Source organism: Miniopterus natalensis, chromosome 14 (genome assembly GCF_054644295.1).
Source record: "Miniopterus natalensis isolate mMinNat1 chromosome 14, mMinNat1.hap1, whole genome shotgun sequence".
Taxonomy (NCBI): Eukaryota; Metazoa; Chordata; class Mammalia; order Chiroptera; family Miniopteridae; genus Miniopterus; species Miniopterus natalensis.
Window position 1 is genome coordinate 41627413 of NC_142094.1, and position 13350 is coordinate 41640762.

At 37.1% G+C, this 13350-nt stretch overlaps 1 protein-coding gene and 1 pseudogene across 2 annotated transcripts in view; both read right to left on the bottom strand.

The window, feature by feature from the left end:
• The window catches only part of HPSE2 (heparanase 2 (inactive)), a 403699-nt gene that overhangs the window by 262704 nt on the left and 127645 nt on the right, over window positions 1-13350 (bottom strand). The gene's annotated exons all lie outside the window — the stretch shown is intronic.
• On the bottom strand, window positions 6133-6407 carry LOC148091559 (small nuclear ribonucleoprotein G pseudogene; annotated as a pseudogene).

Below are 13350 nucleotides of genomic sequence, written 5' to 3' on the forward strand. Positions count from 1 at the left end.
TTAAACTGTAAAACAGAGAAAATGCCACCCACTGGGTTATTATAATAATTACATGCAAACATGATGTGAAACTATTTTGTAAACTATATATTATAGGACACTGTGACATATCAATAATTTAGAAATAATTGTTGCTTTATTTACTTTCTTTGTAAATTAGTGAAAATAAAGTTAGTGATGTTCTCTAAGCTCTGAGAAGAAGAATAAATACAATATTTTTTCTTGTAACTGAGAGTAACAGATGGAATTTTAATAGTTTCTGGAAGAAAAGGAAACAGCTTGAAATGTAATGATTTCAAGACTGACTGAGGAGATGGAGAGTAAAATGGAAGAAAGGTTAAAATCATGGCCGGAAGAGACAAAGGTCAACTGGATAGTCAGCTTGAAGAGAACATAGATGTAGTAGAAAACATGGTATTGAAGACAGAGCTCTAAAAGTGAGGAGGAATTTTAGTGAGAGCTATGACCTTGCTATACCCTTATCAATCACATGCATTTTCTTTTAAAAGGTGAAAGTGAAGTTATCTCAGTGAGGACACTATTCTCCCCCAGAATAACTTAAACAAGAAACTCTATTGTAATTCAAATCTCCCACAAATGAGGACCTAAGCAACTACCTGCACAGGCATAAAAACAGCATGTTTTCTAGTTGATTTAACATTTGCTTAACTGTACAATAACAGATTTTAGTAAAAATTGTGGGTTCTCTGCATATTTCCTACCCCTCCCTATCTTAAAAACCATTGAGGAAATTATAATGAAAGGACAAGTTAATCAATAAATACATATAAAGTCAAGAAAAAATAATGGTAAAAGGTGGCTCTATGGACTGATTGTCTATATTAAAGATAGGCAAACAATTTAAATTATACTCTCAAATAATGCTCAGTATAATATAGAAGAGTTAATATTATTTGACATTTAATATTTCAATTTCTGACTCTGGTATACATATATTTCAATCTTAATGACATAGAAGTTTAAGATATTTTCATAAAAATCTTTAACATTTAATACATTATTGCCAGTTCTCACTTATTTGGAAATAATAAGAGACAGGAAGGAGTAAAACAGAGACCACATATAACATCCATCATATATACGGTCTAAATGTTTGCATTTATTCCTATATAATACTTACCATGGTTACTAACAACTACTTCTGATTGGAGTCCAGAAAGTGATAGATGAGAGGGGGAGAAAAACTAAACTTAAGAAAATGGAGGCATTTTAAAAGAAACACGTAAATGTTCAGGCCCCAGTGACTCCTATTCAGCTAGCCTACAGGTATAGAGGCAGCAATTATTGCCCATTGCATTCTGATGGCCCTCTTTTCCAGATCAGCATTAGAAACAACTGGTTATTAAGATTTTTTTCAATAAGTTGCTATAAATAGCACCAATATGATAATCTTCAGTAAAGGCTGGAAAGGAGTAGATAAAGAGTTACTGACCCTGGATTGAAAAGCCCTTTGTTGTGTTCAGATGCACTGTTTAAGTTCTGAGGCAAGACTAGAAGGACACAATTGGAAACTAAAAGAGTGATACTCAACAGAGAAAATGGAAGACTATGCCCTTCAGGGTTAGGGGAAATGATTGCAGAAAACAAGTAATAGTGAATGCTACGTTACCTACCAGATCCTTCTTCAGGATTAAATGACTCACTTCTCCAACTTCGGGGAGTGCCGCCTGTTGACAGCCCTCTCCAGGAATTACCGCTAGCTGAATAAGACTGCTTCTTTCTAAGTCATGCAGCCTGTATCCAATGACTGGCTGATGTCAGGGTCTGAAAGTCTGACCCCCTCATCTCCACTCTGAAAGGCCATCCCAACTCCAGAGCTTTGGCTGAACTTCCTGAACCCTTGTTTGGAATTCATCACAGATCAACTTCTCCCTCTGCCCAGTTCTGCTTCCTTTCCTTCCCCCAAAAGTGTTGATCCTGGAGAGCATTCCTCAAAAACTCCCTCTATGCTAATCTCTACCTCAGAATCGCTTTCTGGGAAACCAAACCATCAAGCCAAGGAGATACTGAAACACTGCCATGCAGTTTCATTGTGAAGAAATTATGATAATTAGGAACATCACAGGTCTCTAGATAACTTAGAACATTAAACAGTTGATCACGTTCTTGCTCAATTATGCTGTTAAACTCAGTACTTGACAACTGAATAAGCTACAGAAAACCTGGAGAATCCCAGTCAGTGCCAAAGGAACACCAGAGGAAAAGTGATATAATTGGAATTATTTCTGAGACAAGTGAAGGGGAAAAAAACAATCATATAAGAATAGAGAGTGAAACTTTAGTATAAAGGAATGGGTTAAACATTTGCTAATAAAAGTGCTAGAATATTATAACAAATCAATAATGAAGGTAATTTATTCATTTAATATTTATAATAACAATGATTGGATATGGACCTTAAGGGAGAGTGAAGAGTCCTGTATTTAGCAGCTGACTTTGTTCTCTGTAATAAACATCTCTAATATCAACCCAGTGAATTGCTAACATCTGCCTCAGCTAGACACCATGCCCAGTAAGACATAATTCTCCAGCAATGTCATTTGGTATGAGTTTAAGTTTCTCTTCTTTCTTATATCTCTCTGCTTAAATAGCTAAAGTTAAGATTCTCTATTCAAAGATTTCAGGTATTCAAAAGAAATGTATTGAAGAATTACATTAAATAATTTTTATCCACAGTAGAGTTACAATCTAATAGCAGCAACATTAGTTGCAAAATGTTAAAAGAACCCCATCTCTTTATACTGAAACCCTGAGTAGCCTATACAGGTCCTGTAACGAAATTGAACTGACTAAAGTCACTGCCCCTAAAACTTGCATATTGTACACATTGAAAGTCAATCAGCATTTTAATTTATTTATCTCCTTTAATGGTAGAACTATTGAGATGAGCTCCAGGACAGAAATCATTTGTAATCTACCTTCATGTAATGAAGTAAATTGTGTGTAAGTCTCCATAACCTTTTATGGTATCTTTAGCTAGTGCACAGTAGGGGCAAAGCAAGGCCCAGATATACTTGGGAAAAGAACTGGCCTCAGAGAAAACTGAAATATTCCTGGCTTTTGTTTCCTTCTGAAATATCAGAAAATAACATCATAAAGACACTTCATTTGTGAGAAAAACTGATCTAAAATTTTCCCAAATGAGCAGCCCAGATGCCACTAATAGACCAGGGATGTGAACCACTGTGTGCCTACCATGCTTGGAAATGTCTGAATCAGAGCAAATAAAATAAAATTAAAGCTTTCACTGGGGGCTTGTAAGATGGATCTTCAAAATTTTTAAAACCGATTTCTTAAAAGGAAAGAATTCAAGAACTTTAAAAGAAGGGGATAATTCCTTAATAAAAGCAAGCAAAGTACCACACTGAATGACTGGTGGAGCCTCAGGTCGACAAGTAATTGAGGGAAATAAACTAAACAGTTAACTTTTTTCCTTTCCCATAAGATCAGTGAGGGAAATGAAATTTTAGTAGGTGAAAATGGAGTACTTAAGCATTATGAGACCTAGTGCTATTTCTTCAACAAAAATAAGAGGCAAAACAAAACAAACTAGAAAACACTATAATTTCTCAAACCCACACAATTTAGTGTCAGTTGGAGCATTAATCTTCCTGGAAGGAACCATAAAATAGAAATTAAGATTGCTCCAATATGTTGACCAAAGGCCAAATAGCAAACACTTCTTAATCCAGGGCAGCCGCACTTAGTAACTTGCGGTAACATCAGATGTATGTCAGATCTAGTATCTTCTTACATAGAGAATGAATGTTTATTGAGAAAAGTTACATAGGTCCTATGAAAAAAATCACCCTAATGGAAGTCGAGAAATCTGAGCTGTGGAAGAACTAAGATACCTGCCCTCTGCATTCAAGGGCAAAGGGAGAAGAGCTTAAAAGATGGACATCCATCTACTACCAATCTGAAGCCAATTTTATCACATCCCAGATGCCCTGCTAACTAAACATTCAAAGAACAATGGAAGGGAGCTATGTGGTGTGGTACACTTTACCCCAAGGCGAGGCCCCTACAGAGAAGATCAATTTAAAGGGGAAAAATTATAAAACTTTCCAAGATTAAAAAATATCAAAAAATGTATAGACAGTATAATCTCAACAATATAGAAATATTATGCACTATAAAAGATTGGAAGGAAATATGACATCATTCATTGTTTTTATCTTTAATGGTAAGATAATTTTTTTCCCTACATACTTCTATATACCTCATTAAGCTTTGAAACCATTTTTATATTTTTCTTTATACTTCTCTAAATTTTTCATATTTTCTACAATGAGCAATCATTAGTTTTACAGCAAGAAAATAAATGTTAAAATATTTTCTTAAATGAGAGGCAGGGAAAAGCTTAGTTCTACAGGGATAATTCTAGGATCTTCTTTAGAATGTCATCATCTCCTCTGGAAGTTAGCATTACTCAAAGTCTGTGATCGTGACTTAGAAATGTAACCAACAAACTAACACTTCACATGCCCCAGTCTCTGGTCTTCCTGTGTTTGCTTTTCCTCTGTGCAAACTCGATAAAATGCTAACAATAATCTCATTCCATGAAAAGTGTGTAAGAAGAGAAAGAAAGAGAGCAATCTGCACTTGGGGAGGGGAAGAGTATTTGGAAAATGTCACTAGAAGAAGGGGTGTCTGAACTGTTCAGAGAAACATTCACAGGTAAAAATGCATATAACACTCCCGATGAGATAAAATTGGGGCTGGCCTTACCAACAGGGAGGAAAGCATGAAAAGATTACAATGGACAGGAGAGAGCAGAGTACAAAAAGAATAACAGGAAATATACAAACTTCGTATGTTTTTTTTTCACATAGGATTCACAACATTCCTCAGAAAATTCAATTTAGTTGCCCTGTTCTAGCTTGCTAACCAGAACCAATTTAATTTTAAATCTACACGCAGAGCCAAGGGGGACAAAATATTTTGCAATTACTTTTAGCTCCCTCTTGGAAGGCAGAATAAGATTTAACCAGTTCTGTTCCAGCTGTAATAACCACCCAGGTTTGTCAGAGACTTAAATAGTGTCCTTTGCTTGGAGATTAAAGAATAGAAAACTCTAGAACAATTACTTGCTTTGTTTAACAACTTAATGGGAGTGAATTTTTGAGAATGGGACAAATTGCTTTTGATTTATCTGCACAGGGCATAAAATACCGATGCAAGAGAGCAATTTGTTACACAGACAATGTCTACCCCTTGCTATAAAACTGCCCACTGTCACTCTATTTGACACCCAGTTAGGTGATTTTTGAAGAACTAGTTTATTACTGCATTTAACAAAGAGCAGAAAACTGACATATGACTCTCTCGTTGCTTCTCAGCTACCAGGAACACGTTTCTCAGATATCCAGCCTATGCAAACGTTTCTTGGTTTTATGCTCTATTGTGACAGATAGGTAAACAAGCTGATAAAATCAAGCCCTTTCAAAAAGGGAAAGTTATTATACTCATGTATGTCCTAGCTTGTCACGAAAACTTCAAACAGTTTCTGGTTCTGCTTCCCATCTGCACAGATTTATTCCAAATAACATAACTAAGTTTGTTTCTTGATTTCTTTCAACATAAATAGAACCATTAAGTTTTGGGAGTGTTTATATATCTGGGAGATAATCAGATCATCTATTCTGATTAGCCTTAACACATAGGCCTGGCCCCTACCTTTACACAGAGCTCACCCTCCACTCCCCTCCTCAGTCAGCCCTTTCCACATTAGCATTGCTCCATCTCTAGAGCATCTATCCTCACCATGCCTCCTACTGGGAAGAAATGAGGCTGCTATAGGTCTGAGTGGTCCCTTTGGGTTATACTGTGGTTTGTCTTTATTGAAAGCAAAATATAGGCCTCACATGGGGACTGGCAACTATGTCAGATTGTGCCAGGTTTTTTGATTCTTGCTTTTTTGGTGAGGGCTGTAGGGAAGGAAGAGGCCTTTTTTTCTATTACAAAAGTTTATTTAACAAAAAAGTTCAATATGAAAATGTAAATGACCAAATTTTCATATTGTAAAACAGGTGTTGTAGAGAGGGAACATGTGGAAGCAGTTGATTTCTCCGGTAAACACAACCATTCTTTATATTCATTCCAAGCTTCTTACATGATGATACTATTTCCTCATATTATCACCATTCCAATATTGTTCTGCTGCCCACTAGTTGCATCTCCACACATTCATCTATCACAGATTCATAAAGGGGTCAAATCCCTATAATATTCCTTGGACATGTCTGCCACCATTTAAATGCAGTGACAACTTCTTATCCATAAATGTTTTCAACTTGGGAGGGTAAGCTTTGCTAATAATGTCTACTCAGAGAACTTAAAGATGCTTCCGAATGGGATTCCTCCCTCACACTTGGAGGAAGCCATTTATAAAAGTTACACAAAAACTGATCCACTCAAGACTATTTTATCATTGTCAGTTTAAATGCAGACACCCTCCCCACCACCCCAACTCACTTTTAGCTGGTTGAAAACGGGAGGAATTTGAGGAAGAACCATTAGCATTTTCAGTAGAAACAATTCTTATAGGCAAATTAATACCTAATTTATAAACATTCTAACTATATATATTAGATGTTCAATAAATAGTATGGTGACTCAGAATTTAATTAGGTGTGCCTTCTAATATGGAAGTTGGTATCATCAGATTCCTGGGTTGAGTGGAAAACAACTCAGATATATAAATTACATAAGCAATCTTCAGGTGAGTAGTGAGAATAATTCTGAAATCAATCCTGAAATAGAGCTATTTCAAAGCACTAACTCCTATCTTCGAATCCTAGCTCCCCTTGTTAACTTCTCTGAACATCCAATTCTTCATGTTTAAAATGAATATTTTCTACTACTTCACAGAGCTGTTTTGAGGATTAAGTCACCTAGCTTGCCGCCTGAATGAGCATTCAATAACTGACAACTACTCTTTATTTTTTTTCCTTATGGATTGTTTTTACCTACCACAATAAGCTGAAAGATGAATGAATGAATGAATGAATGAATGAATGAATGAATGAATGAATGAATGAAAGAAATGATAAATGAAGGAACAAATAAATATGTAGCAACATTTGTAAAAGAGGGACTCTGGTAGGCATTTAGCAATAAAGTTTAATTTCTTTTTTGTAAGTCTTTCTAATGGCAAAACCCACAGGGAATTTTAATGAAGAGCAGTCACACATCACTAGTGACATTTTTCTGAAGATATAACCCGATATAATTGCTCAGGTACAAGTTATATGAAAATGAAAATGATATGTGAGGGTCATGCTTGCAAGGTAACTCAGACCCTCAATTCTTGCTTATTGCATCATCATATTTATATAAACATATGTTATACACAGATGAATGGTGTAGACCCCAGAGTAAGGCAAGTAAGGCAACTGCTCTCAAGTAATGAAAATCGGTGAGATGTAAACATTATCAAGTCCAGTTAATGAATACTGAAATTGAGTTTCCTTAAGGTTCCTTAAATACATTTTCATTTCATTCATTTACATCCCATTTCACAAATAGTTGTTCAAAGAGGATCTGTAGTAAACATTGTGGGCAATGCAATGAGGGTAACTCAATTTTGGTTTAGTTCACCAATATTTATTGAGCACCTCTCATAGGCCAAACACTGTACTAGGGGCAAGAATTACAAATAAAAATAAGAAACAATCTGGTCCATTACAGAAAGGATACAAATAATTATAATGCAAAACATGGAGCTTGCAATTACAGACCAATAGGGGATTCAGAAGGAATACAAAAGATGAAGTGGTCCATTCTGAACAGAAATCCAGAAAAGCTTCAAAGAGAATGTGATATCTGACCAGATTTTTAGTAGCAGTGTGTCAGTGGGCACAAAATAGTATAGTCTAGACAAAGAAAACGTATATAGATAGGCAGGCAATGTGCAGAATACGATTGGTTCCATAGCACTGGAATAGAGAGCACATGGAGGAGAACTGAAGGAGATAAGGCTAGCAAGGTGAGCAGGGACAAGTTATGGACTGCTTCACTTCTCATGCTAGGGAACTTGGATTTTTCCCCTCTCTAAATGCTAATAAGCCATGGAATTTTTCTAAAAAGGTCACATTTGTGTTTTGTACCTGTACAGAAAGTGAACCAAACATCAACAAGACAGAGGCAGAGAGAACAAATGGAAAGTTACTAAAATAATCCAAGGAAGTAAAGATGAGGGAACTGTGCTAATCTAACAGCACAGGGTATGGAGAGAAAGAACAAATTTTAAATATATTCAAAAGACAAAATTATCATTTTAGATTTATCTATATTTATGGAAAAGTGAAAGCGAAAAGTAAGTGCAAAAGTGTTCTTCCTATGCACATCAAAACTTAAATTGAAGCATTTAGAAAAATTATTAGATATCAAAATTGCAAAGCTTTAGCAGATTCCAGAAAAAAATAATAATAAAAGGCTAGATAGTTGGATATGGCATCTAGAAAGAAAGGGATGAAGGGGTTTCATTAGACAATGCATTTTGAAGCCAGGGGATTTATTTTTAGGAGAAAATAGTCTACTTCTTGGTTCATCTGACACTAGCAGTAAATTTTAGGAAAGTACCCCAGTTCAGCAATGCAGTATGTAACTGTGGCAGACACGGATATGGCTCCCTCAGCTCTCCTCCCTTCAAGAGAACCTGCTGCTAGAAGCCGTCTGACAGCCTCCAGCTATTGTACCATTAGATCTACTGCATTGTTCACTCTAAGACCATGCTCCCCACCCCACCCTCCACCCCTTGACCCCCATGCTGCTCCTAGGCAATGACTAAGCACAGAAGGTGAAGTAGAGCTAGGTCATCCCCCAACAAATTTCTTTCACGGGGAATGCTTGCCTAGACTCCCATCAGCCTGGCCAAGACTTCCTCAGAACTGCATTGAGGTCTGAAGCTCTTCCTGCCCAATCTTCTTTCCTTCTGCACCTTTCACAACTGTCAGACCAGCATCACTGCTGAAGGCTCTCCCTGCCTACCCCTGCTCCTTTCTTCTTTACCTTTCAGGGGTGTTTCTCCAAATAAAACTCATACATGTCTACTTCCTGCCTTAGTGTCTGCTTCTCAGAGAACCTAAACTGACACAGTAAATAAGTTTATGAAGAATAAGAATCACAAGGAAACCTGAGGCCTTCTGCAGAGAATCTCACACCTGAACCACCTCTGGGAGATAGAAATGTCGCTGGTCCTCAGGATTTTCCAGAGGTTACACAATGACCAAATGTTTAACAGCCCTCACAGTCAGACATTTTATTCCTAATGACTTACCCACCTCCCTTGGGTCATATGTTTCATTCTAAGTTCCAGAACATCTTTTACTAACATTTCATATAATTGAATTAAATTAGATTAAACTTCCCATAAAAAAACGGATAACTAAAAATAGTGAAAACTCTCTCCATAAGAATTTTGTCTTGAACCAAGTGAATTCTCAACTTAAATAATCATAGTCTCCTCTTTGAGCCCCAAGGGCACAAGCAATTCAGGCATACAACAGCAGAGTCTTCTCTGGAGTAAAACACTCATCAACTTCTCAGGAGAATTTGCCTTTCCTGCTACAAGCAGCTTCATCCAGCTGCCAGGAGAATATTTGGATGACATTGCCTCAAAGTCAACACACAAGAATTCTAGTCAAGGGAGGCAGTCTGGTATGAGAGTTAAGTGTACAGATTCTGTACTCCTACACACTTGGGTCTAAATTCTACTCCACTAGGAGCTCAAGCTGGGTGACCTTAGACAAGTTTTTTTCCTCTCTGATCCTCAACTTCATTTGTAAACTAATTAAAATAATAGTACCTAGGTGTGTGCTTATTGTGAGAATTAAATGGGTCAAGGCAGATAGAGCACTTAGCACAGTTCCTGGTACATACTGAGTATTCAATAACTGGAAATCGCTATTATTTATGTCCTTTTCATCAGTGGGAACATCTGCTCTGGGAGTGGATGGAGTTGCTCTCCACATTGGAGAAGCCAGTGACCATATAAAGTGATCTGGCCTCTATTGACTAGAAAGCTGAGAAGCTATGTAATGGCCACACATTAAGGCTCAGCCTTCACTCACAGCAGCAAAGGGGAAGCTGGCCTCTCTGAATTAAGGGCAGACAGCTGAAGAGGGCCAAAAGAGGGATTACCAAAAGATTATGATGGTCAGGGGAAAGCTGAAATAACTATTTTAACAGACGATTTGTGATCCAATTACCATCTAAATGTTCATGGTAAATAAGGATCCATAAAAACACATCTGTAAAATCCCAACTTTAGTGACTGGGGCTTTGCATGGTTCATTAGCACATGTTCTTTTGCCCAACTGTGACATCACTTATCAGCACAGCATTCTCTTTTCAAAGTCTATTCTCTAACAGTTGGAGCCAGTGTCCTGTGAGGAAATGTTCTGAAGTCAGTGCAGTCACAGACCTCCTCCCATGCGTGCAGGGGAATCTTATTAAGGAAATATTTTCCGTAATGTTCTATCACCTACCCTCATGCTCCTCTTTTAAGGTAAGGGTTAGTAACTATAAATTAGTAGGTGACAATTTGGGGAGACAGATTTGTGTGCTAGATACAAGTGATCAGGTGTAAGAAAAGGCTAAATATAGGACCTCTCTGGCATTCCCAGAGATTCTGTGAGCTATCTAATATCATTTAATTAATTCCCTTTATGTTTAAACAAGCTAGAGTGGGTTATGTAGTTTCAACTATGAATCCAAACTGATAAAGAAATCTAGAGAGTGTTCTATCTAGATTTTGATATATAGTCAAGGGTTCAGGTCCCAGCTCTGCCATTTACTGGTCCTGTTACTCTGAACAAGCCATTCAGTCTCTCTAAATCTCATTTCCTCATCAGTATATAAGGGAACAATAATACCACCTTCCTTATAGAGTAGTTGAGGAGTAATAGAGATAATGTGTGTCATGTTTTTAGCACGGGGCTTGATACATAGTTTGTGCTCATAAAAACTGCTCAACTATTATGATTATCGGCAATGGCAAGATAGGGTACTCTACCTACTTCTTTGTAACCCATCCTCACTCCCTGGTGAAAAGTAGGGTGTCCAAGAGCCTAATAACTTGAAATTAAGCTACAAAACACCATCAGGCTAAGCAAAAGAGGTGTGTTTGCCTTGGAGACATTCCACTCTAAAACACAGGGTGAATGAACATAAAAGGAGAGGATTCTCACAATCACTGAGCACAAACATGACAACAACATGAAACTGACAAACTACGAGAAGGGGACAGGGAAGAAAAAAGGGGAAGGAGGGAAAAACAAATGAAAGACTGAGCACCTATCTGAATCATATTCAATGAAATAAAAGGAAAACTAACGGAAACAGAAATGGTTTACCCCCCTCCTCAGGGCTCTGAGTGCATACGTGATTGATAAAGAGTAAAATTATTGGCCAGGCCGGGCGTGGCTCAGCGGTTGAGCATCGACCTAGGATCCAGGCGATCGGGGTTCAATTCCCAGTCAGAGCACGTGCTCGTGTTGTGGGCTGCAGCAGATCAATGACTCTCTCATCACTGATGTTTCTATCTCCCTCCCTCCCTCTCCTTTCCTCTCTCTGAAATCAATAAAGATATATTTAAAAAAACGAGTAAAATTATTTATTTCTGGTGATGGAATATGCCTGTACAACAACAAAGTTACATTGTAATCCTACTTATTATATGTAAAATTCTAGGAAGAAGAATGGGAGAGTTGGATCTGTATGATGCAAAACAAGGTTGAATTTATGAACAGAATTAGGAATTTACTGTGTGCCTAGATAGGCACTGGAAATATAGATGCAAACTGCAAATAAGACGCTGACTCTGTCTTCAGGAAACTCATATTCTAGGGGCAGAAAATATATAAGCAGCTAATTGTAAGTTCTACAATCAAGCTACTGATTACACTGGCTGCTCCTCTAGCGGAATGGTTTTTCTACAAAATAGGCACATGATTAATTCCCCAACCTCTTCAAATCTTTGCTTAAATGTCACCGTCTCAATTAAACATACTATGACCACTCTAAAATCATACTTCCCTGCAAATCTAGAATTCCCAAACCCCTTTATATTTTGCTCTACTTTGTTTTTCTATTCCAACTTAATTAATTTTAATTAAAATTTTTATTGAGATAATTATAGATTCATATGCAGCTTAGAGAAATATTATACAGAGAGATCCCATGTACCCTTTAATCAGTTTCCTCCAATGGTCACATCTTTCAAAACTATAGGACAATGTCAGAAGTAGGAACTATAGGACAATGTCATAAGTAGGAACTATAGGACAATATCACAAGTAGGATATGGGCATTGATTACAGTCAAGATACAGAACATTTCCATCATCACAAGTATCCATCTCCCTTCTGCGCCATTTCCCCCTCTTCCAATTTAACCCTTGGCAACCACTGATCTGTTCTCTGTTTCTGTAATTTTGTAACTTCAAGAATGTTACATAAATGGAATCATTCAATATGTAAACTTTGAGAATTAGCTTTTGTCCTTCAGCATAATTAACTGGAGATCAATAGTCCACTCATTTGCATTGCTAAGTAGTATTTCATGGTTTGAAGGCACCACTGTTTGTTCAACCATTAACCCATTGAAGAACATCTAAGATGTTTCATATTTGGGCTAGTACAAGTAAGGTACTATCAACAATCATGTACAGGTTTTTGTGTGAACTTGTTTTCATTTCTCTGAGGTAATTTCCAGCAGTGCAACTGCTGGGTGGAGAGGTAGTAGCATAGAATTTTTAAGAAACTGCCAAAGTGTTTTCTGGAGTAGCTATGCCATTTTACATTCTTACCAGTAATGTGTGTTTCTTCACATCCTCACCAGCATTTGTTGTCACTATTTTTAATTTTAGCCAGTCTGACAGGTGCGCATTGGTACTTCATTGTAGTTTCAACTTGTATTTCCCCACTAGCTAATGGTATTGAGCATCTTTTCATATGCTTATTTTCCATCTGTATATCCTCTTTATGTGAAATGCCTGTCATGTCTTTTGTTAGTTTTCTAACTGGATTTGGGTTCTTTGGGTTTTTACTGTTATTTTTGAGAGCTCTTTATATAGTCATTCTTCGGTATCCACAGCGGATTGATTCGGGAACCCCCTGTGGATACCAAAATCCGAGGATGCTCAAGTCCCATATATAAAATAGTATTTGCATACAGTCTACAGCAATATATTCGTACACATCACTTCACTCGTGTAGATTCAGCATAGGGCTCAGTGCCTGGCAAATTCAAGTTTTGGTATTTTTTTTCTGAATATTTTACTTCTGCAGTTGGTTAATTTAGATGACAACCCACAGATACAGA